This window comes from Crinia signifera, chromosome 7 (genome assembly GCF_055691185.1).
Source record: "Crinia signifera chromosome 7, ASM5569118v1, whole genome shotgun sequence".
NCBI lineage: Eukaryota > Metazoa > Chordata > Amphibia > Anura > Myobatrachidae > Crinia > Crinia signifera.
Genome location: NC_139223.1, coordinates 175,540,771 through 175,562,245, shown reverse-complemented (window position 1 = coordinate 175,562,245; position 21,475 = coordinate 175,540,771). Strand labels below are relative to the sequence as shown.

Genomic DNA, 21,475 nt, shown 5'->3' with positions numbered 1-21,475 from the left:
TAAGCACAGTTTATTGGAATGGGGGATAAGACCCCGTCATATTTCTCCCCTATATGGTCAGACCTATTAAATATCTGCCCCTTATAAAGAAATTTATATTTAAACGGTATTACACGATGGAATGTGCGTTCTCTCTCTGTTTTGTTATATACTTCTATGGGGGGGGGGGGGGTTGTTTACCCTACGGGGGGGCACTGCCAATATTTTCGGCAGGGGGGCGCCGAATTAATAGTTACACCACTGCATGTAACCCCCTAGCAAGGAGCATATAACTCTCTGACAATGAGCAAGAAACCCTCCCGGCAACAAGCATGTAATCCCCTGGCAACGAGCATGTAAGCCCTGGCAACGAGCATGTACCCTTTGGCAATGTGAAAGAAACCCCTCACAATATTGTTCTCACACGTCCAAGTAGTGGAACAAATTGTTATATTAAAGCCAGTGACAGAGTGACAATTTGTACATGCCGGCATACCACACGCCTCTCTAGTGTTACAATGGATGCGCCAGGATCTGGCAGCTGTCCCAGACTGTCACTGCAAGCAGGACTCAGGGCCTTATACAGAGCTCATCCTGAGCATGTGCAATATGGGTCCTGCGAATGCATTGCTGCACTGCAAACGCCTCCGCTGATTGACAGGCAGTGGTGTTTGTAGAGAGGGGCAGAGAAGCGTTCTCGGGGAGGCAGATTTATTTGGCCTCGCAATGCCCCCTGCGACCGGAATCCTGCGTAAGGTCAGACTTCTTTCATTGTAAATTGCGGTCGCATCACAGTTTTACAACCGCAAACTCAGGCAGGGGGTGATATGTAGGCAGGGGTTGGTCTGCAGGCAGGGGGTGGTGTGCAGGAAGGGGGTGGTGTGCATGCAGGTAGTATGCATGCAGTGGGTGGTATGCAGGCAGGGGGTGGTATGGTGGTGTGCAGGCAGGGGGTGGTATGCAGGTAGGGGGTGGTGTGCAGGCAGGGGGTGGTATGCAGGCAGGGGGTGGTATGCAGGCAGGGGGTGGTATGCATGCAGTGGGTGGTATGCAGGCAGGGGGTGGTATGCAGGCAGGGGGTGGTATGCATGCAGTGGGTGGTATGCAGGCAGGGGGCGGTGTGCAGGAAGGGGGTGGTGTGCAGGCAGGGGGTGGTATGCAGGCAGGGGTGGTATGCGGGTAGGATGTGGTATGTATTCAGTGGGTGACATGCAGACAGAGGGAGGTAGGCAGGCAGGGGGTGGTATGCAGGGGGGATCAGGTGTGTGATATCAGTGGGACCTATGTATAGTGATCAGTGTGTACCAGGTGTGTGATATCAGTGTGTGACCTGTGTATAGTGATCAGTGTATACCAGGTGTGTGATATCAGTGTGACCTTGTGTGTATCAGGTGTGTGATATCGGTGTGACCTGTGTATAGTGATCAGTGTGTATCAGGTGTGTGATATCGGTGTGACCTGTGTATAGTGATCAGTGTGTACCAGGTGTGTGATATCGGTGTGACCTGTGTATAGTGATCAGTGTGTACCAGGTGTGTGATATCGGTGTGACCTGTGTATAGTGATCAGTGTGTACCAGGTGTGTGATATCGGTGTGACCTGTGTATAGTGATCAGTGTGTACCAGGTGTGTGATATCGGTGTGACCTGTGTATAGTGATCAGTGTGTACCAGGTGTGTGATATCGGTGTGACCTGTGTATAGTGATCAGTGTGTATCAGGTGTGTGATATCGGTGTGACCTGTGTATAGTGATCAGTGTGTACCAGGTGTGTGATATCGGTGTGACCTGTGTATAGTGATCAGTGTGTATCAGGTGTGTGATATCGGTGTGACCTGTGTATAGTGATCAGTGTGTATCAGGTGTGTGATATCGGTGTGACCTGTGTATAGTGATCAGTGTTTATCCGGTGTGTGATATCGGTGTGACCTGTGTATAGTGATCAGTGTGTATCTGGTGTGTGATATAGGTGTGATCTGTGTATAGTGATCAGTGTGTATCAGGTGTGTCATATCGGTGTGACCTGTGTATAGTGATCAGTGTGTATCAGGTGTGATATCAGTGTGATCTGTGTATAGTGATCAGTGTGTATCAGGTGTGTCATATCGGTGTGACCTGTGTATAGTGATCAGTGTGTATCAGGTGTGTGATATCGGTGTGACCTGTGTATAGTGATCAGTGTGTATCAGGTGTGTGAGATCAGTGTGACCTGTGTATAGTGATCAGTGTGTATCAGGTGTGTGATATCGGTGTGAACTGTGTATAGTGATCAGTGTGTATCAGGTGTGTGATATCGGTGTGACCTGTATGTAGTGATCAGTGTGTATCAGGTGTGTGATATCGGTGTGACCTGTGTATAGTGATCAGTGTGTATCAGGTGTGTGATATTGCTGTGACCTGTGTATAGTGATCAGTGTGTATCAGGTGTGTGATATTGCTGTGACCTGTGTATAGTGATCAGTGTGTATCAGGTGTGTGATATCGGTGTGACCTGTGTATAGTGATCAGTGTGTATCAGGTGTGTGATATCAGTGTGACCTGTGTATAGTGATCAGTGTGTATCAGGTGTGTCATATCGGTGTGACCTGTGTATAGTGATCAGTGTGTATCGGGTGTGTGATATCGGTGTGACCTGTGTATAGTGATCAGTGTGTACCAGGTGTGTGATATCAGTGTGACCTGTGTATAGTGATCAGTGTGTACCAGGTGTGTGATATCAGTGTGACCTGTGTATAGTGATCAGTGTGTATCAGGTGTGAGATATCAGTGTGACCTGTGTATAGTGATCAGTGTGTGATATCAGTGTGACCTGTGTCAGTGTGTGTCAGGTGTGTGATATCGGTGTGACCTCTGTATAGTGATCAGTGTGTATCAGGTGTGTGAAATCGGTGTGACCTGTGTCAGTGTGTATCAGGTGTGTGATATCGGTGTGACCTGTGTATAGTGATCAGTGTGTACCAGGTGTGTGATATCAGTGTGACCTGTGTATAGTGATCATTGTGTACCAGGTGTGTGATATCAGTGTGACCTGTGTATAGTGATCAGTGTGATATCGGTGTGACATGTGTACAGTGATCAGTGTGTATCAGGTGTGTGATATCGGTGTGACCTGTGTATAGTGATCAGTGTGTGATATCAGTGTGACCTGTGTCAGTGTGTGTCAGGTGTGTGATATCGGTGTGACCTCTGTATAGTGATCAGTGTGTATCAGGTGTGTGAAATCTGTGTGACCTGTGTCAGTGTGTATCAGGTGTGTGATATCGGTGTGACCTGTGTGATATCAGGGATGGGGAATCTTCAGCGCTCCAGCTGTTGTTGAACTACACATACCAGCATGCCACAGTACAGGTTTGCTCTTTGGCCATGCTCACACTGTTGCCGGGCATGCTGGGATGTGTAGTTTAACAACATCTGGAGGGCCGATGATGATCATTTGCTGACTCAGGTTAATATTAGTACAGGCAGTAGGTGGCTGCATTGATATCCGCTCTGCCCTCCCTATCTGACAGGATCACGGGATCACGTCTGTTGACGTGTGTGAGAGATCTCCTCAATTAAAATGCATTTCTGATAAAGAGGGCTGTTACTGAGTACTTTGGAAATTGTCCAATACTGGCTGACCGCGTTTACAGAACCCCTCGAGCAATTAAAGCTCTTCCTCTCCCTCTTACTGACAGAAATTAATTGTTACATGATAGAGTGATTACTTACTAAGGCCGACTACATATCAGAATCCGATGGGCGGCAGGACCCTGCATCGGCATGGGCATATCACTTGTGCAATGCAGGGGACAATGGCGCAACCTAACATACCATGCTGCATCTGTAGCGATCTCTCCAGGCGGAACCTGCAGCAGGGCCGCCAGATGTCACCTGCAACCCGATTTGTCAATTTGACCTGAAATATCAAATCAGACCAGTACTCAACAAAAGCTTTACATACGTAGTGAAGGGTTTGATACGAAATCCCGGCGTTCAAAATCATGATGCCTAAATCCCGACCGCCGAAATCCCGGCAAGGGGGGGGGGGGGGGCGTGGATCGCCCCCCTTGCAGGCCCGGCGAGGGAGAAAGTGTCGGGATTTGGGCGGTCTGAATTCCGGCGTCAGGATTTTGAATGCCGGGATTCTGTCCACCAGGATTATAACTGCATCCCGCAGTGAATAGTGTCTGTGTGACATCATTGTTCATGTGTTTCAATGTGTAAAGGTATAGTATGGAGCTTGGTTCATTAGGTGGACAGGGAAAATAGCGGTACTTGTGTAATAGCACGGCGCCCATTACGTAGATAGCGTAGCGTCTCTGTCAGAATCAGCGTAGTGTTTGGGCGGCCAGCGTAGTTAGCGTAGTCAGTCAGAAGTAGCGCAGTGTTCCCGCAGGCCAGCGTAGTCAGCGTCCCTGTCATATTCAGCGTACTTTCCCACGGCCAGCATAGTCAGTCAGAAGTAGCATAGTGTTCCCGCGGCCAGCGTAGTCAGCGTCCCTGTCAGATTCAGCGTACTTTCCCACGGCCAGCATAGTCAGTCAGAAGTAGCATAGTGTTCCCGCGGCCAGCGTAGTCAGCGTCCCTGTCAGATTCACCATAGTGTTCCCGCGGCCAGCGTAGTCACACTACGCGCGGCCAGCGTAGTCAGTCAGAAGTAGCGTAGTGTTCCCGCGGCCAGCGTAGTCAGCGTCCCTGTCATATTCAGCATAGTGTTCCTGTGGCCAGCATAGTCAGTCAGATGTAGCGTAGTGTTCCCGCGGCCAGCGTAGTCACACTACGCGCGGCCAGCGTAGTCAGTCAGAAGTAGCGTAGTGTTCCCACGGCCAGCGTAGTCAGCGTCCCTGTCAGATTCAGCGTACTTTCCCACGGCCAGCATAGTCAGTCAGAAGTAGCATAGTGTTCCCGCGGCCAGCGTAGTCAGCGTCCCTGTCAGATTCACCATAGTGTTCCCGCAGCCAGCGTAGTCACACTACGCGCGGCCAGCGTAGTCAGTCAGAAGTAGCATAGTGTTCCCGCGGCCAGCGTAGTCAGCGTCCCTGTCAGATTCACCGTAGTGTTCCCGCGGCCAGCGTAGTCAGTCAGAAGTAGCATAGTGTTCCCGCGGCCAGCGTAGTCACAGTCCCTGTCAGATTCAGCGTAGTGTTCCCGCAGCCAGCGTAGTCAGTCAGCGTTACGCAGTTACCGTAGTCAGTCAGAGGTGAAGGTGACTGCGGCTGTATTATTTCTGACGCTCGTATAAGCTCCTTATTAATTAGGAATGGCTGCAGATCCTCTCACGATGTTTAACCTGCCGCAGACAGAGGAGGAGTCGGTGGCATTTGCTGCCACTGACACAAACCTTAATGGGCTAAAAGTCTTGATGGCCACTCAATGTGCTTGAGTATGAAGGAGTGTATGTGGCGCTGCCAGATTAAAACATGCCGATAGAAGGTCAGTCTCCGTGCGGCACATTGGTTCCCGGGCTGTTGTATCCCATTTCTTACCCTCATTCGTTTTATATCTTCATGGGTAGAGGAGCTCACAAGCATATCTTTTTGTGAGCGACAACTAAAATTGTCGAACAAAACCACCGTGCTGTACAATAACCTTATGCGGGAGGCCTGCACCGTGGACTTAATGTCGCAGCCCCAACGCTGGATTGGCGGTCCGGGAAAAATAGTGGAGGTGGACGAGAGTCCAGAGAAAAAGTCATGTCGGACGCGTGTTGCCTCAACAGTGGCTGTTTGGAGGCATATCCAGGGGATGCAGTGTAAATCCCGACGGTCGGGATCCCGGCGTTCAGAATCCCGACGCTGGGATCCCGATCGCCGAAATCCCAACACTTTCTCCCTCCGGGGGTGTCCACGACACCCCCGGAGGGAGAATAAATTAGCAGCGAGCCTGCAAGGGGAGGGTGATCCACGTCCCCCCCTTGTCGGGATTTTGGCGATCAGGATTCCAGCGTCGGGATTCTGAACGCCGGGATCCCGACTGCCGGGATTTAATACTGAATCCATATCCAGAGACACCGGTAAATGTTTTGTAACGCCTGTGGACAGACGTGACGCCAGCACCCTGATATCCGCCATCAACAAATATATAGAACCGGGGACGACTATGTATTCTGATTACTGGCGTGTATATAACACTGAACAGCTGGAGCAGGCAGGGTACCACCATGCACGGGTAAACCACCGGTATAATTTTGTGGATCCGGAGACTGGGGTTCATACCCAAAACATCAAACGCCTTTGGGGATCTTGTAAGTGGCGTAACAAAAGGCAAAGGTGCACTGCGCGCCAAAATCTTCAGGAATTTATTTGGCACAAATCTGTCGGCGCAGAAAACGCTTTCCAGCTGATTCTATATGCCCTAACTCAAAGCAGACGACACAGATGCAGACACAACTGCGTCAACTTCAGCTGCAGTTTCCGTGAATGCAGAAACTGAAGAATAACTGTTTTTTATTTTCTTTGTCTTGTTATTTCATATTATTGTAGTTTGTTAAGTGTTTTTTTTCTTCTTTATTAGTCACTAAAATCCAGTTATCAGTTAACACGTCATCATTACTGTCTCAGATGTATGATATGGCAGGTGTGACTGTGTTCCTGAAACACACCCACTATCCACACCAGCCTGAAGCGTGGCGGCAGTGGCGTGCGGTGGGGTGAGGCACAGCCTTTCCTGTCATACTTATTGGCAGAGTGTCTATAAGTACGTGCAGTGTGGTTGTCAGACCTCACACTTAGAAGATATAACCAAATGAAGGGTTTATTCAAGTGGCAGGCTTGTAGGTTACAACAGTACTTTAGTAGTTAACTTCAAGCGGTAATACAAATTGGTACATTGGGGACGACAGTCTCTGGTTGTTACTTAGCTGTAGCGTTTTGGCGCGTGCAGGGTCAATGACAGTTTGCTGGTTTACGCTGCGGTATCTCTCCCAGTCTCGCTGCTGCCAATGATGACTGATCTCCCTGTGCAAAAGGTCACGCTGGTAACGGGATTACAGCGGGGACTTGCTCCTATGCGCTCCGGTGCACGTGGAGCTACAAACAGCATGGACGGAGTCACATACGCTCTGAGGCACACACTACGCGGGGACTTCCTCACAGGAAGGGGAACGCTGCCAGCAGGGTCAGGGGTCTCTGCCCTGCTATTCGCTTAAGCGAGCTGTCACTCAGGGTGACGCCTAGCTGCGTTGGCTGCAAGGGGACAAGGCAGACTGTAAGCCTTACACTAAACAGTGTATGGAGACAGGCGCTGAGCGCTGCAATCTAACACTCCCCCTCGCTCAAGGCTGTCTTCGGCTACATAAAAGAACTTAATACAATTCTCTGTCCTTTTGTGATACCTGTAACCGAAAATATGGTTAGAGAGAAAAGACATTCAGAACATCAGAACTTCAAATCAACATTTTGAACTTAGACAAGTCCACAGTCCTTCACGAACTTAATAAGCAAGTTTGTCGACAGTCCTTTAGTAAGCATGTCAGCGACATTCTGTTCACTTGCAATGTATTCAACATCGATGGACTTGTTCTCCACTAGTTCTCTGATGAAGTGGTGTCTTATCGCGATGTGCTTCGACCTTCCATGGTGCTTGGTAGTACAGGAAAGATCTATTGCTCCCCTGTTGTCACATGCGATACTGATAGTCTCTTCTTCATAAAGTAGACCTAACTCACACAAAGTCTCTTTGATCCAGAGTGCTTCTTTTGATGTCTCTGTAAGAGCCATGTATTCGGCCTCAGTTGTTGAGAGAGCAACTGTTGGTTGTTTTCTACTCGCCCAACTAACTGCTGCTCCGGCCAGTGTGAACAGGTAACCGGTGTGGGAACGACGATCATCTTCATCTGCTCCCCAGTCGGCATCGCAGAAGACTTTCAAATTTGAATTGCTTGTCTTGGCGAATTTTAACTTCAAAGAACTTGTACCTTTTAGGTATCTCAGAATCCTCTTCACCGCAATCCAGTGTTGTCTTCCAGGATTTATTGCAAATTGGCTCACCCGACTGACTGCATGAGTGATGTCTGGACGGGTTCCAATACTTGCATACATAAGACTTCCAACCACGTTCTTGTAAGGAACATCTTGCATTTCCTCTGCTTCTTCTTGTGTGGTTGGTGACATACCTTTTGTAATCTTGATGCTTTTGTCAATTGGTGTATTCACTGACTTGGAGTCTGCCATCCCATACTTCAAGATTGTTGCCTCGATGTACATTTGTTGGTCGACTGTGACTGTTCCCTTTTGCAAGTTTTGAACAATTCTCATGCCCAACAGATGATTGGCTGGACCTAAGTCTTTCAACTTGAATCTCTGTTTCAGTTGATCTCTTACACTTGTGATGTGATCTTCGTGACCTGCTATAAGTATATCATCCACATAGACTGCTATGATGAACAACTTTTCTCCCAGAGTTTTGTGATAAAGGCAGTGGTCAGTCTCTGATCTAATAAAATTCATTTCAAGTAGTACTGTGTCCAATTTTATGTACCAGCAACGACCACTCTGCTTCAGGCCGTATATGGATTTCTTCAGAAGACACACTTTCTCTGTCTGAAGTTCATTCTCATCATAATGATCTGGTGATTCCATATAGATTTCTTCAAGTAGCTCTCCATTTAGGAACGCTGAGTCGAAGTCTAGTTGGTATAGCAGTAAGTCTTGTAAGGTGGCGACTGCAATTACTAACCTGAGAGTGTTATACCTCGCAACGGGTGAGTATATCTCCCCATAGTCAATTCCGGATCTCTGTGTGTATCCCTTAGCAACAAGACGGGCTTTGTAACGGGCAACTTCTCCGTCTGAATTTAACTTCTTGCAGAAGACCCACTTGTTCTTGACTGTCTTGCGGTTGCTTGGCCTATCTACTATGGTCCAAGTATCGTTCTCTCTCAGTGCTGATAGCTCTGTGTCTATTGCAGATTTCCATTTCGCCCAATCACTGCACGCTTTCGCTTCTTGAATACTCTGAGGTTCACTGAAAGCAATATTCGCATATTCTTCCTCATATCTCCTGGCTGGTATGCCCTTGTTTCTTCTTACAGAAGCTCTATTAGTTGGTTCGCTTCCTTCTTCAGTATTTTCTGTTGCAGGTATGCTCTCTATTTCACATACCTCTACTAGTGCTTGCTTTTCTTGCTCTTTTGCTTTTGTGGGTGATGCTGTTTCTTGAAATATCACATCTCTTGATTTTAGAAGACGTCTGTTCTCTGCATCCCAGAGCCTGTACCCTTTGCTCTCCTCACAATAGCCTAGCAATATGCACTGTCTTGATTTTGGGTCAAGTTTCTTCCTTTTCTCCTTTGGTATATGCGCATAAGCTCTGCTCCCAAAGACGCGGAGGTGACTGATGTCTGGCTTCTTCCCAGACCAGGCCTCTAAGGGGGTTTTTCCCTTCACGGCCACTGTAGGTGTTCTGTTTTTCAGGTATACTGCAGTAGATACAGCTTCTGCCCAAAAACTCTTCTCCAGGCCAGCATCGTTCACCATCGCTCGTGCTCTTTCAACGATTGTTCGGTTCGCCCTTTCACTTACGCCATTCTGTTCAGGCGTGTAGGCCATCGTCAGCTGATGCTTTATGCCATGTTTTCTGAGAAAGTCGGTTAGAACTTCATTTTCGTACTCTCCCCCATTGTCGGACCTCAGGACCTTTAGCTTTAGGCCCGTCTGAGTTTCCACCAGGTTCTTGTACTCCACAATTTTCTTGACCACCTCACTTTTCTTCCTTATGAAGTATACGTGTGTCATTCTTGTGGCGTCATCGATGAGAGTCATGAAGTATTTGTAACCACTGGTTGACTCCTCTTCCATTGGTCCGCACACATCTGTGTGCACCAGAGCTAATTGTGTTTCTGCTCTGCCTGCTGACTTGGGAAATGGGTTGCGGGTCTGCTTGCCTTTTATGCAACTCTCGCACACAGGTCTTCCGGTGTCCTTCACTGTGATTCCTGTTGCCATTCCATCAGCTAATTTCTGGACATTATCATATCCTAAGTGTCCCAAACGTCTGTGCCAGAGTTCCATCGACTCATTTTCAGCAGAGGCTGCCAAAGCTACACATTCCTCTGTGTCTAGGACGTATAGTTGGTTGCATCGGGTTGCTGAAGCAATTACAGTCCCTCTTTCATTATGCACCATACACTTGCCCTTTGCAAACTGGACTCTGTAGCCTTTTGCCTCGAGTACGCTGATAGCGATGAGGTTACTTCCCAATTCTGGTACATACAGGACGTCTTGGATATCTGTGACTACTGTCTGTCCCTCAATTCTTAGTCTCACTGTGATTGTCCCAACATTTGAAGCAGTAAGGACCTTTTCACCAATCCCGGTAACTGTTGTGGGGTTACACTGTGTTAAAGAATTGAACCACTCCTTGTTGCAGCTGAAGTGTCTAGAGGCTCCCGAGTCCATGTACCAGAGATCCCTCCTTGGCTTGTCTGTTACATTCAGTGCTGACTCGTTCTTCTTATCATGCCGCTTGTGCATGCCACTAGTGTTCTTCAGCCTGCATTCTGAAGCCTTGTGCCCTACTTTGTGGCACACATAACATTTGAATGTGCATTTCTTGGGTTTCGCACCCTTTGCTACTAAGGCAGAACCCTCAGCTATGGCATCCTTGTGGATTCTCTCTTGGAACTGTAGTAGTTTGGCTCTCACAACTTCAGTTGTAAGCTTGGTTTCATTTGACTCTAGTGCGACAACTAGGAAGTCAAATTCTTCTGTCAAGTTCTGCAGCATTACCATCGCCACTTCTTCCTCATCCACTTTTGCTCCTACACATGCCAATTGCTGAGCTATCGATAGTATCTTATCAATATAATCGTTCATGTCCTTGCATGCATTCAGCTTTGTTCCATACAGTGTGCGTCTCAGACTTATCCTTCTCATTAAGCCTTTATTCTCATAAGCACCTTGTAGAGTTGTCCACATGTCCTTAGCGGACTCCTTCCCACAGATAGTAGAATAAACATGCTGCTCCACAGCCAGGCCTATTGTGCCAATGGCCTTGTCTACCTCTTCTGGGTTTGGACTATCTCCTGGGGCTATTGTGACTTTCCATAGCTTCTCCCTCTTAAGCTGCATTTCCATAGCGAACTTCCATGTAGTATAATTCTCTGAGCCTTTGAGCTTTGGAAAGTTCATGCTATGCCCTGTACTGTGCATTCTCGTTAACTCTCCCACAAATGGCAATTTAGAAATAATTCCTTTGTGTTCTTTTATGTACTGCGCTAGCACTTTGTCTTCAGGGGGTTAATCTTCGCGCACGTGACGTGCTGGGCCCATAACCTATTGGCAGAGTGTCTATAAGTACGTGCAGTGTGGTTGTCAGACCTCACACTTAGAAGATATAACCAAATGTAGGGTTTATTCAAGTGGCAGGCTTGTAGGTTACAACAGTACTTTAGTAGTTAACTTCAAGCGGTAATACAAACTGGTACATTGGGGACGACAGTCTCTGGTTGTTACTTAGCTATAGCGTTTTGGCGCGTGCAGGGTCAATGACAGTTTGCTGGTTTACGCTGCGGTATCTCTCCCAGTCTCGCTGCTGCCAATGATGACTGATCTCCCTGTGCAAAAGGTCACGCTGGTAACGGGATTACAGCGGGGACTTGCTCCTATGCGCTCCGGTGCACGTGGAGCTACAAACAGCATGGACGGAGTCACATACGCTCTGAGGCACACACTACGCGGGGACTTCCTCACAGGAAGGGGAACGCTGCCAGCAGGGTCAGGGGTCTCTGCCCTGCTATTCGCTTAAGCGAGCTGTCACTCAGGGTGACGCCTAGCTGCGTTGGCTGCAAGGGGACAAGGCAGACTGTAAGCCTTACACTAAACAGTGTATGGAGACAGGCGCTGAGCGCTGCAATCTAACAATACTAGCATATATGCCGGAGTTTTAAATTTATAAAATATGTCAAAATTACAAATAATATATTTTAAAAAATCTTATTTTTATAATTCTATTCATTTTTATAGTCAAAACTCTGGAGGAAAAAGTCTATGGTTCACTGAGTTTTGATAAGAGATGTGCAGAAAAGGTAGCCAAGTGAGGCACTGCCTCACCTGGCTACCTTTTCTGCACATCTCTTATCAAAACTCAGTGAATCTCCAGCAGTGTATACTGCTGCACATGTGTATAATGCCGGCTTGTACCCCATGACTCATATATTTTGTGCATATCTGGCTCTGGTACTTGCCAGGGACTCTTGAGCCATTTACCTCACCACAAGTCCCTGGTGGCGAGTGTGCGCGTTATGCGTCCCCATGACCTGGTCATACCCCCACTGTCCACGTCGGCGTGGAGTTGATTTTATAAAGTGTGACGAGCAGACTTGGATTACTTTATATGTATTCCACGTCCCCTCGCGGGGCGCGTTGCGCTCACCAGGCTTCGGGCTCGCTGCGCTCGCCACACTTTATAGAATTAACTCCATGCTGACGTGGATAGTGGAGGTATGAACAGGTCGGGGGACGCAAAACGTGTCCCCTTGCTGGGCTCGCCACGCTTCGGGCTGGTGTGGATAGTGGGGGTTTCAAAAGGAGGCATTTGCCAGTAAGTAACATGGAGCACTGGCAAATGCCTCCTTTATTGTGCATGAGATGCACTTGCGCCCGCATCCCCTTTTGTGCACGAGACGCACGTGCTACCGAACCCCCTAACCCCATCTCACTGAAGCAGACACAGGCAGGGTTGCCGTACCCTGCCCCAAAAATTACTGAGACGCAGGAGCGCCTCTCCGCCGGCGCCCGCATGATCCCCTCCCACATGATCCCAGCCATTGGGCTGTCACTACGCTAACTACGCAAGGCAGCTACTGGACTATGCTGACAGTGTAGCTTAGCCTACGCTGAATACGTAGCCGGGCGCCGTGCTATTACACAAGTACCAAAATAGCGATCAACTTTGAATAACGCCCAGTGTGTACACACAAAATCCTTTCTCAAGTGGACAAAACCATGCTGCACTGCAGGTGTGGCAGATGCAACAAGTGCAGAGAGAGTTAGATCTGGGTGGGTTTTTTTGTTTTTGTTTCTGTGCAGTGTAAATACTGGCTGCTTTATTCTTACACTAGAATTTAGATTTCAGTTTGAACACCTCAATCAAATCTAACTCTCTCTGCACATGTTTAATCTGCCCCACCTGCAGTACAGCTTGGTTTTGCCCAGTTCAGAAACATTAGCGATGAACTATGAATCAGGCCCTATATCATATTTCCCAACATTCTTGTAATTGTAGTAGGGACTCCTGCGCGGCCTGCCACGCGTGTTCCTGGAGAGGGGGCATGCCCTTGGGGACAGGGGGTGTGGCTTCTCTTGAATGCATGTGGTTGTGAGGCCATGCCCTCAGTTCACGGCTGTGGGGTCATGGCCAGTGCTCTGAGAACTCCTGGCCATGCCCCCTGTCCCTCTGCCTCCTGTGAATAGAAGCCATGGGCAGATTGGCTTCTGAAGATCATCAGTGGGCTACATGTGGCTGGGAGATGGTAGAGGGAGACAGACCAGGGTTGCCGACTTTCTTATTCTCCTCTCCGGGAGAAGCCCAGAGAGGAGAGATTCAGTAACCGCTCAGGGGGCAGGGCTTAAGTGTGACATCACTAAGCCCCGCCCCCATGCTGGTTAACCAGCAAATTCAGGGATCTCCGTGGAGGGGGTGGGGCTAAAATGACGCGATTGTGTCATTTTAGCTCCGCCCCCTCCTCTGAGACCCGAGGATTGCGGCATTTTAATGCTGCAATCCGGGGGACAGCGGGGGTCCCCCCTGAATCCGGGAGGGTTGCCCACCCTTCCGGGGGGCTGGGAGGGGGCCCCGATTTTCGGGAGACTCCCGGAAATTCCGGGAGGGTCGGCAACCCTGAGACAGACTGGTGGTGTGGGTGTATTAAAGGGGTAGATGGTGGCATGCTGGTATGGGTGTATTTGGGGGTAGAAGGTTGCAGGCCGGGGATGTGGGTGTGTAAGTGGCCACTTTTTGGATTTTTTTCCTGGGCCACTTTAAATTCACAGTCAGCCCCTGACACCAGGGAAGAGCACTGTACTGGTATTATCATAAAGTCACAGATACAACTGCAGGAAAATACACAAGGACAGCTGCAACTGTCACCACCCCATCACCAGACCCCACCTCCATGAGGGCTGCTTCCAGAGTTCTCCTGGGCTGGTTTTCCATCCCAATCCCTCTCTGATAGATGCTGTGCGCAGCGTCTATTCACCTTTGTGACAGGGGGGCACTCAACTGCTCCCACCACTGAACACTACCAGCCCCTGGTGGAGAAGTTATGACTGACCTGCAAAGATAGTGTCAGTTGGGAGGTGTGCCTATATCCGGGTGACATCACTGAACGATATCATTAGTGACATCATTCCGTTTGTATGTACTATGTAGTTTGCACAAGTAACAGGGTTAGGCGTAGGGATTAGATAGTTATAGATGGAGAATTGTCACTGCCTCCATTAGATGACAGTCGCATGACACTCGGGACCTGGAAGACGCAGCTGTAGCTGCTGCAGCCGCCAAGAGCAGGTAAGTCACCACTGGACCACCATGGATGATATGTCCACATTCTAGCATGTCAACATTTCATAAGTGCCTACATAATAAATGGTAACATGGTCAATGACATCATAATGACATGTCGCCATTCTCATGACATCACACCCACGAACAAAAAAAACACTGAGCGTTCCTACACTTTTTATACTGCTGAATGTGTGCAGATTCCAATGTCTAGGTCGACCGCCAAAACGTCGACAGCAAAAGGTTGGTCAACACTGACTGTCGCGTCTCATCTGCGGCCGCTGATCCAAATCATTTTCATCCACATTTCTAAAAATAATTTCATTGCACTATGACCAGGCCTCGTTTGTGAAACTCCAGTGTTGCCCATCCTCCCGGAATGGCCTGGAGGCTCCTGAAAATCGTGTTCTAGAAGATAATAGATAGTATCTGATTGGTTGCCCATAGCAACATCCCATGTGAACTAGAAATCCCATCTTAGTACATTTCCTCCTAAGTGTCCCTCACCCTCATACCATGCGGCCCTCTCCTTGGAGGCCCAGACTAGGGAGGCCATGGCCCATCGATGATTCCAAATCATTGATGGTTTGTGACCGATGTAGAATAGTTTTGCCATTGATGGAGGAGAACCAGATGTCCCCCCCCCCCCATCAATCAATGTCAAGACATACTTTTTTTTTTCTTAGCCATGGGGCCGACACTGTTAAGCCCCGCCACCAGGTTCTGATTAGCAAAGGGGCCAGTCAGTCAAATAAAAGGGATGGCCATCGATAATTAAATCCATTGATGGTCATACATCACATAGTATGCTACCATCGATTAGCGTTTTAACTATTGCTGTCAATGGCAACCATTGATGGCAATAGCGTTATTGGCTCTCCCTAGACCAGCCTAGGGATGGCCGTTATGTTCTCCACCAGTGATTGCTATTGATTTAAAATGTGGAACGAACCAACAATGGTATTAAACTATGAAATGTATTACCATCAATGGTTGCTACCATTAAAGCTTTGTGCAGAGGTAGCACTGAAGACAGGAGCCAATCCCTGGGTGGTGAGTAAAATCACCGGTCCTGGTGGGGTTGCTGTGCACAGGGGAGAGGGGGGTGTTGCCACATTGAGTATGGGGGTGCTGGCATTAGCGGCGATGTTGATGGTGGCACATACTTTCCGACTTTTGAGTACTCCTCTCTGGGAGAAGCCCGGAGAGGAGACCCGATATTAGCATATCAGGGGGGCGGGACGGGTCAGATGTCATCAAGTCCCGCCCCCATGGTTGTCAAACAATGCAATTCGCAGGTCCGCAAATTGTGGGAGGGGCTAAAATGACGCAAAAATTACGCAAATCGCGTCATTTTAGCCCCGCCCCTCACCGCAGACCCGCGAAAACCGGCATTTTGTGCAGCAATGAAGGGGGCTACGGGGGGCTGCCTGGGCAATGCGGGAGGATTGCCCACCTTCCCGGGAGGGGGAACCGATTTTCGGGAGCATCCTGGCAATTCCGGGAGGGTAGGCAAGCCTGTGGTGGCGGCACATGTTTACAGGCTGTGGGACAGATGTATCAAGCTTTAAACATTGATAAAATGGAGAGTGATAAACAACCAACCAATCAGCTCCTACCTGTCATGTTACAGGCTGGGTTTGAAATATGACAGATAGGAGCTGATTGGCTGGTTGTTTATCACTCTCCACCTTATCACTTTTGACGCTTGATACATTTAGAACTGAAGGGTAGATGTACAGTATGAAGCAGTGATAAGGGAGGAGAAATTATAAAGTTCCTGGTACTTTATGACCGGCCAATCAGCTCCTAACTGTTAAGTTACAGGTTGGGTTTAAAAAGGGACAGTTAGAAGCTGATTGGCCAGTGATAAAGTGCAAGGAACTTTGGGGCGTTATTCTAGTCCATTCTTTCTGACAAAATCCTTCTTAGATGGACAAAACCATGTGCACTGCAGGTGGGGCAGATGTAACTTGTGCAGAGAGAATTAGATTTGGGTGGGGTTTTTCTTCAAAGTGAGATCTATATTGAAGTGTAAAATAAAGCAGCCAGTATTTTCCCTGCACAGAAACAAAATAACTCACCCAAATCTAATTCTCTCTGCACATGTTACATCTGCCCCCCTGCAGTGCACATGGTTTTGTCCATCTAAGAAGGATTTTGTCAGAAAGAATGAACTAGAATAAACCCTTTTATCACTTCTCCTCCCTTATCGCTGCTTCATACATTTACTCCTGTGTTTGAAATATGACAGTTAGGAGCTGATTGGTTGTTACTTTATCTCTCTTCAAGTCTACAGAGCATTAAACTGATCCACTTTATCGCTCCCTTTCCTTTTTCCTTTATAGCATATTCGGTATCTGTGTGTTTGGGGGATATAAAATCCACGATGTAATAGAACAAGCGATGCAAAACCGCTTGGCCCAGTTCCAAGCTGAGGATGAAAAGATGGACGCAGCCGCCTCGGAAACACGATTCTCCGATGCAAAGTATTTTCAAGTGGGTCTAAAAGCCGGGCAGGCCTCCCACAGTAACGGGCTAATTGAAAATGTGGGTGTGGCCATCTCAATCTGCTGTCTGGGTTCTTGGAAGTTTGCAAGATCAGATTCACAGAGCGGTGAGAGGATGTTCCTGCTGGTAATCTCCTGGTTACTCAGAACTCTCCTTGGCTTTCATTACGAATATGGTCATAGGGTCGACCAGTAAAGGTCAACACATGAAGTAGGTCAACATGGCTAAGTTCGACAGGGTCGTAAGAACGACACAAGCATTAGGTCGGCAAAGGGACAGGTCAACAGCCAAAAGGTCGACTTTTTTGTCCATAATTTCGACATAGACATCAGTGTACTGCGTCCGCTCACCATGATTCAGGCTCTATTACATTCTCCCTCCACAACCTAGAGGAGGGTAGGGTCTGAAATACCGCCTGTCGGCACATGTCGGCTCACAAAAAGAAAAGGAAGGAGGTGAAGAATCCTGCTCTCTGGGATCAGGGCTTAATTCAACGCACTGAGCGCAGGCAGCACAGCGGAGGCAGTTGGGTGGGGAGGGATGGGTCATAGATCTACAGATTTATTGTCCAATCCGGCTGGTTGGAACAAAAACCTGGTAATGGATGAGAAGAAGAAGCCTGTGCTCTGGGAGGAAGGGGATGTGTGGGACCCTGAGTTTTGCTCTGCTCCCTCCCAGGTGCCGAGAATGACCTCTCCTGTAATGCTGCATTACACAGGCATGAAGGTTGACCGACACTCTAAATAAAGACACTTTCAAAATGCCGACATTCATTATACGGACATGGTCAAAAGGCTGACATGGTCAAAAAGTTGACTTTTTGTGACTGTGTGGACATAGGTCAATATGGACACCATATAAGTGTATGGGATACGGTCATTGGGTCTGCAACAACTAGGTCGACACCACTAGGTCGATAGGCAGCAAGGTCGACATGGGTTTAGGTCGACGAGGGTCAAGGTCTATGGGTTTAGGTCGACATGGGTCTAGGTCGACATGTCATTATGTCGACACAAGCATTAGGTCGACATGGGCAAGGTCGAAAGTCAAAAGGTCGACATGGGGTTTTTCACTTGGATAGCGAAGTAAAAACAAGAAAAAACTCAACTCAATTCGAGTTTTTGGCCTGTCGACAATTGAAATGTCAGCATTTTGAGCACATCAGCATACTGAATGTCAGCATTTTAAACGTGTCTGTATTTTGACCGTCGGTATTATGACTGCATCCCCAATCTCCCCAGGGGTAATATCAGTATGGGGTTTGTCTGTACAGGAAAATGGAATAATTACCTACTTCGGTTGATAGGTCTACTGCGTCAACAGTCAATAGGTCGACCCACAAAAAAAAGGTTGACTTGCAAAAGGTCTACACAAGCAAAAGGTCAACGTGAGTTTTTCATCCTTTTTTTCTCAATTTTTTCTACTTTTTCCTACATCGACCTGGATTCCGATTCAGAAAGTAGAGAGCCACACAACGGTAAGTGCTACAATAATTGGGGATCCAGTTTGACAGGTGTTGACATTGACACCCCAAAAACTGTAAAAGCTCACGTCGACCTTTTCATGTGTTGATCTTTCTCATGGGGTCCTTTTGCTTATATCGGCATGTTCTCAATGTTGTCCTTTTTGCATGTCAACATTTTGGCAATGTCGACTTTTAGCATGTCAACTGTTTGATGTCGACCAATTGCCTAGACACTGTATACCTCTCCATCCACCCTCGCTCTTGGCATAGTAGTCAGATGGCTCAGGGAAATTTTGATCATTTTGGGTCAATTAAAAAAAAAAATACACATACACTGTAGGGGATGTCACTGTCACTGTCACCAGACCTGGCATTGCCACCACGGTGTTAATCTTATGTAGAATTCTTGAAGCCAAGCCAAATGGATTGGAATGATGTGAAAAGGGTCATATGTTATTTAACCAGGTCCTTTCCATCAAAAACTTTCAGCAATTGACAAATGCAAACTGGTCGGACATTTAACTGCAGCTGGGACTGGAGACTTATGTGGTAGTGGGGGTAGATGTTTCAAACCTTGGAAACAGATAAGTACCAACCAATCAGCTCCAAACTGCCATGCTACAGGCTTGATTTGAAAAGTGACAGTTAGTAGCTGATTTGATGGTACTTTATCTCTCTCCACATTGTTAATCTCCTCCAAGGGATAGTCACCTGAACTAGTAGAGACTTGAAAACAATTGTCTGTAACCCTTTCTTTTACAGGGACAGAATATTTGGCAGTAGTTGAGAATTTCTATTGCTGAGACCTGGCAGGCAGAATCAGAGGACAACCAAGGATGCCTGTCACTGGCACAGACAGAACCACTTGACCTGAGAACAAAGTACATTGACTTATAGTACTGTCCAGCTGGGGACATAATCTCAGACAGCTTTACAAAACCTTCCTGAAGACATTATAAGCTATAAAGAAACATGCAGTGGTAAATACGGGATTTCCAGAGGGGATTTCCAAATGCAGTCCCCAACCTCCCTCTGGAGCAAGTGCGCGAGTCTGCAGGAGACATAGAAGAACCTAGTAAGGACCCTGTACATTAATGTAAACATTAGGCTGTAATACAGTATTAGGTACTCTTTACCTAGCACGGCGCCCACGATGTCCATCGCGGTCATCGGGGGTAAAAAATCGCGGGCATCGCGGCCATCGCATGCACTAAAAAAACGGGTGCGACGCGATGCCCGCGATTTCCCATAGGGATCAATGTTAAAAGTGTGATTGGACGCGATTTTACTGTTTAATGCCTCAATGCCCGCGATTTTTCCATAGGAAACAATGTTAAATGGGCCACAGAGCCCTAATAGTCCCCCTGAAGTCTGAAATGGCCCCCACAATTGTTAACGCCACCCCACGATCAACGTGAACCCGAAACGTGGCGAGCGCAGCGAGCCCGCGAGGGGCGGCGGTACGCGGCCTCCGACCTTTTCATACCCCCACTATCCACGTCAGCGTGGAGTTGAGAATAGAATAGTGTGGCGAGCGCAGCGAGCCACGGAGCCCGAAGCGTGGCGAGCGCAGCAGATACCTGTGAAGCCCGTGAAGGGACGCGTTTACCTGTGAGGGTATACGCGTCCCCTCGCGGGGCTCGCTGCGCTCGCCACGCTTCGGGCTCGGTGGCTCGCTGCGCTCGCCACACTATTCTATTCTCAACTCCACGCCGACGTGGACAGTGGGGGTATGAAAAGGTCTGAGGACGCGTACCGCCGCCCCTTGCGGGCTCGCTGCGCTCGCCACGCTTCGGGTTCACGTTGATCGTGGGGTGGCGTTAACAATTGTGGGGGCCATTTCAGACTTCAAGGGGACTATTTGGGCTCTGTGGCCCATTTAACATTGTTTTCTATGGAAAAATCGCGGGCATTGAGGCATTGAACAGTAAAATCGCGTCCAATCACACTTTTAACATTGTTCCCTATGGGAAATCGCGGGCATCGCGTCGCACCCGTTTTTTAGTGCATTTGATGGCCGCGATGCCCGCGATGGGCACCGTGCTAGGTAAAGAGTACCCAGTATTAATATCAAACACTAGAGATGGTCTATAGCATGGGTCTTCAAACTATGGCCCTCCAGATGTTGTGGAACTACATGTCCCAGCATGCCCTGACAGTTTTGGCATGCTATTATAGGAAAAAATGTGGCAATGCATGTTGGAACATGTAGTGTCACAACATCTGGAGGGCCACAGTTTGAAGACCCATGGTCTATAGCAGGGGTTCCCAAACTTTTTGGAATCACGGCACCCTGGAGTATCAGAATTTTTTTCGTGGCACCCCTAGGCCAAAATTTTCTTATGGAGTACTTTAAAAAATATATATATTAAATTAAATAAATTGTGTTTATATGTGATCCTTAGGTCCATTTATGTTGTGAGGGACAGTATTCACTTCAGTTTGTTCTCATATTGTATGATTGGAAGCCATAAGCACTGATTTTACCTATTACATTGACCATAAATAAAATTAATTGTTCCTGGACCACCATCCCAGGGCACCCCTGCATGTGCTCTGAGGCACCCCAGGGTGCCGCGGCACACAGTTTGGGAACCACTGGTCTATAGTATAGGCTGGATCAAACATTTAAATGATATTACAACAAAAAAAAACAGTTAGGAAAAGGTTTACGCATCCCATAATAAATAAATACACAAACATGATAGAACCATTAATGCACTTTCTAAACACAGATTCTCCCACCTCATGGTAAGGCTCCTGACTCTTTTTCCTGGCAGCTGCTCTTTGGTCCAGTGCATTGATACACACACATATACACATACACAAACACAGCAAACTTGGTAATAAAAGTTGCTACTACTGGGCATGTAATATTGGGCAGCACGGACAGTGTAATGGTTAACATTACTGCCTCACAGCACTGAGGTCATGGGTTCAATCCCCACATGGCTCTAACTGTGCAGAGAATGTATACTCTCCCCGTGCTGGTATGCGGTCATCTATTAGAATGAACTTAGGTCTACAGTCATTAGGT

General features: G+C 47.9%; 1 long non-coding RNA gene across 2 annotated transcripts in view; it reads left to right on the top strand.

Moving 5' to 3' along the window:
* LOC146019633 (uncharacterized) overlaps positions 1 to 19,570 on the top strand; it is a 35,256-nt gene extending 15,686 nt beyond the window's left edge. The window contains exon 3 of one of the 2 annotated variants that reach the window (XR_014450624.1): positions 19,201 to 19,570. This is a non-coding gene — a long non-coding RNA (uncharacterized LOC146019633). Of the gene's footprint in view, positions 1 to 16,810; positions 17,178 to 19,200 lie in introns of those variants that run through there. The other variant, XR_014450625.1, reaches the window with a different exon arrangement.
* The last annotated feature ends 1,905 nt before the right edge of the window (positions 19,571 to 21,475 follow it).